This window comes from Mirounga leonina, unplaced genomic scaffold (genome assembly GCF_011800145.1).
Source record: "Mirounga leonina isolate KUSES-001 unplaced genomic scaffold, KU_Mleo_1.0 Mir_128, whole genome shotgun sequence".
In the NCBI taxonomy this organism is placed as follows: domain Eukaryota; kingdom Metazoa; phylum Chordata; class Mammalia; order Carnivora; family Phocidae; genus Mirounga; species Mirounga leonina.
In genome coordinates, this window is record NW_023270320.1 from 38,245,126 (window position 1) to 38,249,615 (window position 4,490).

At 38.0% G+C, this 4,490-nt stretch overlaps 1 non-coding gene across 1 annotated transcript; it reads right to left on the reverse strand.

The window, feature by feature from the left end:
- Window positions 1–4,083: 4,083 nt before the first annotated feature.
- On the reverse strand, window positions 4,084–4,185 carry LOC118010147. The gene has a single exon (XR_004679141.1). It is a non-coding gene; the product is annotated as a U6 spliceosomal RNA (small nuclear RNA).
- Window positions 4,186–4,490: the final 305 nt, after the last annotated feature.

The window sequence follows — 4,490 nt, forward strand, 5'->3', positions numbered from 1 at the left end:
CAGTAACATTTACCTGTCAATCGACACACTTCACCCTTTACAATATATACAGCAACATCAGTGTTTGATGAGGCCAGTTGGGTGACGGTGCATAAAAATTTCTTCTTCACAATGAAATTTTTGTTTTAATAATTTATTGCAAAGTGGATTTTATTTACCTTTATGGGCCATTCAGCAACTTGTTAAGGGAAGTTTGGGGAGATAATTCAGGAAGAAAGGGGACACCGTCAATATGTTCTCTATTTATCAGCAGCCTTCCAGCCTCATGTCAGAAATCAAGAGTAGATTTGAGCAAATGAGGACAGTCTTACTCTGCACTAATCTGGGGTACCCCCACTCCAGAATCACTAATGGATCTCTCATTCAGTGTTCATCACCCTGAGCATTAGCATCATGTAGTAGGTAAAGTTCAAAGCAGCAGTCTTTCACAAAACCACCTCCTGTGGTTGCCAATTAAGGAAACCCAGGTATTGAACAGTTCCAAGCATGATATGCTGGTAATTCAAATGAATTAAGTGAGAGTCAAAAGGAAGATATAGATCTGAGAGTTACTTAGGAGGTGAAACTAATAGGATGCTCCAGGTGGGAGTAAGGGGGAGAGATCACTTATTTAAACCTTTCTTTGAGTGCACCTAAATGACTTTGTAAAAAAAAAAATAATTAGATACTATGAAATATATTTATGTTGTAGCAGAAATATTAGGTTTCTCCTGGCATCCCCTGGCTCAGAACTACCATTTTGGCAACCACAAAACAGAGCTCCTGCTCTTCTGCCTGTAACTGGGATTACCCAGCCACTGATTCCAGAATTCTTCAGTCTTTTGCTTCTGAATCTACTGGGCTCCTTAACAACAAATAAAGCCCCTCATTCATAACTGAACAATGGCATCAATATTGAAGTTTAGGGGAAGATATTGGCTTGCTTACTGGAGCTGAAATTTCTTGAGGCATTTCCCATTAAAACTAAGGAGTGTGTTTTCTGAGAGAAACAAGTATGCAGTACAGAAAGCACAGTCCGGAATACTGTTGGTTCTAGTATGCACCCAGTAAGTTGTCTATGAATTACAATGCCCTGTGAGGACTAGTGCAGGAACCCAACCATTGCTGAGTGTTGCTTCTATGGAAAAATTAATTCCAACTTTTTGGAGGTGAATTTATAGTCACATACTGAATTGAAAACCATTAAAATCTGAGACTATCTGTATTTTAATCAGAAAACAAGATTATCTAATAAGCACTTTTTAAATTTTTATTTAAATTCAATTAACACATAGTGTGTTATTGGTTTCAGAGGTAGAGGTCAGTGATTCATCAGTCTTATATAACACCCAGTGTTCATTACATCATGTGCCCTCCTTGTTTTCCATCACCCAGTTATCCCATCCCCCTAACCCCCTCCCCTCCAGCAACCCTCAGTTTGTTTCCTGTGCTTAAAAGTCTCTCATGGTTTGTCTCCCTCTCTGATTTTGTCTTATTTTATTTTTTTCCTCTCTTCCCCTATGATCTTCTGTTTGTTTCTTAAATTCCACACATCAACAAGATCATATGAAGATTGTCTTTCTCTGACTGGCTTATGCCAATTAGCATAACACCCTCTAATTCCATCCATGTCATTGCAAATGGCAAGATTTCATTTTTTTTTTTTTTTTGATGGTTGATTAGTATTCCATTGTGTGTGTGTGTGTGTGTATCATGTCTTTATCCATTCATCTGTCAATGAACTTCTGGCTCTTTCCATAGTTTGGCTATTGTGGACATTGCTGCTATAAACATTGGGGTGCAGGTGCCCCTTCAAATCACTACATTTGTATCTTTGGGGTAAATACCCAGTAGTGCAATTGCTGGGTCATAGGGTAGCTCTATTTTCAACTTTTTGAGGAACCTCCATACTGTTTTCCAGAGTGGCTGCACCAGCTTGCATTCCCACCAACAGTGCATGAGGGTTCGTTCCCCTTTTTCCACATCCCCACCAACATCTGTCATTTCCTGACTTGTTAATTTTAGCTATTCTGACTGGTGTGAGGTGGTATCTCATTTTGGTTTGATTTGTATTTCCCCACAAGTGATCTTGAGCATTTTTTCATGTGTTTGTTGGCCATTTGAATGTTTTCTTTAAAGAAATGTCTATTCATGTCTTCTTCCCATTTCTTGATTGGATTATTTGTTATTTGGGTGTTGAGTTTGATAAGTTCTTCATAGATTTTTGGATACTAGCCCTTTATCTGATATGTCATTTGCAAATATCTTCTCCCATTTGGTCAGTTGTCTTTTGTTTTTGTCCACGTTTCCTTTGCTGTGCAAAAGATTTTTATCTTGATGAAGTCCCAATAGTTCATTTTGGCCCTTGCTTCCCTTGCCTTTGGTGATGTTTCTAGGAAGAAATTGCTGTGGCTCAGGTCGAAGAGGTTGCTGCCTGTGTTCTCCTTTAGGATTTTGATGGACTCCTGTCTCACATTGAGGTCTTTCAACCATTTGGAGTCTATTTTTGTGTGTGGTGTAAGGAAATGGTCCAGTTTCATTCTTCTGCATGTGGCTGTCCAATTTTCCCAACACCATTTGTTGAAGAGACTGTCTTTTTTCCATTGGACATTCTTTCTTGCTTTGTTGCAGATTAGTTGACCATAGAGTTGAGGGTCCATTTCTGGGCTCTCTATTCTGTTCCATTGATCTATGTGTCTGTTTTTGTGCCAGTATCATACTGTCTTGATGATGACAGCTTTGTAATAGAGCTAGAAGTCCAGGATTGTGATGCCACCAGCTTTTTTTTTTTTTTTTTTAAGATTATTTATTTATTTATTTGACAGAGAGAGACATAGCGAGAGTAGGAACACAAGCAGGCGGAGTGGGAGAGGGAAAAGCAGGCTTCCCGCAGAGCAGGGAGCCCGATGTGGGACTCGATCCCAGGACCCTGGGATCATGACCTGAGCCGAAGGCAGACGCTTAACGACTGAGCCACCCAGGCGCCCCCACCAACTTTTAACAAGCAAAATTTTTGATCCAAATGTATAAGACGTCTAGTTTTCTTTTCTAGGAGTGTGCTTTTCTGGTTTTGTCCATCTCCTCTTTAGTTTTTTGGAAGAGTTTCAAACAGATTGATGTTAATTCTTCTTTAAATGTTTGGTAAAATTCACCAGTGAAGCGATATGGTCCTGGTCTTTTCTTTGTTGGGAGATTTTAGATTATTGATTCAGTCTCCTTATAATATCAGTCTGTTAAGATTTTCAATTTCTCCTGATTCAGTCTTGCAAGTTGTAGGATTCTATGTATTTTTCCATTTCTTCTGGGTTGTCCAGCTTGTTACTGTATAATTGTTCATACTAACCTCTTATGATCCTTCATATTTATGTAGTATCAGTTGTAATTTCTCCTCTTTCATTTGTAATTTTGTTCATTTGGGTCCTTTTTCTTTTTCTTTTTTTTCCTTTGTTAGCCTAGCTAAGTGTTAATTTAGTTTATCTTTTCAAAGAACCAACTCCTAGTTTGGGTAATCTTTTCTATTGTTTTCCTGTTCTCTAATTTACCTCTGCTCTTTAAATATTTTTTATTATTTCCTTCCTCTGTTAACTTTGGGCTCAGTTTGTTCTCATGGGAGTTCCCGTATATGTAACTCCCCTCCTTTCTCTTGCTGACTTTGACAATGTACTTAATAATGTGTCTTGGGGTAGCCTTATTCAGGTTCAACCTATTTGGGGTCCATTGAGCCTCATGGCTCTAGATGTCCATTTGTCTCCTCAGGTTCAGGAAACTTTTGGCATTATTGCTCTAAATATACTTTCTGGCCCATTCTCTTTATTTTTCCCTGGAATTTCCATGTGATTTTTTTTTTTTTCTTTTTACTGTGCCCCATAATTTCCATAGGCTTTCTTCACTCCTTTTTTTTTTCTTTTTTTTCCTCTGATTGGGTAATTTCCAATGTCTTATCCTTCAAATTTCTGATTGTTTCTTCTATCTGGTTGTCTACTTTGAAACTATTGAATTCTTTAGTTCAATTATTGTACATTTCAACTCTAGGAGTTTTGTTATTTGTTTGGTTTGTTTTGATGATTGGTAGTTTCTTGTCAAGCTTCTTGTTTTGTTCATTAAGAAAATATGGGACATTTCCTGGATGTGCATGTTATCCTGTTTAGGAGCCATGCTAGTCTTCTCTTGATTGTTCCAATTTTAGTAAATATGCTGCTAAAGCATGCACCAAATGATAAAAATACAACATAGTGAGCTTAAGTTAAGCATATATATATATATATATATATATATATATATATATATATATATATGCTTTCTATCACTATATATAACTCTCCATTGTTGGGGCATTTAAGTGGCTCAGTAGGTTAAGTGTCCAATTCCTGGTTTCAGCTCAGGTCATGATCTCATGGGTCATGACATTGAGTCCTGCGTAGGGCTGCACACTCAGCAGGGAGTCTGCTTTAAGAATCTCTTCCTCTGCCCCTACTCCCACTCATGAGCACACATGCACTCTCTCTCGCTCT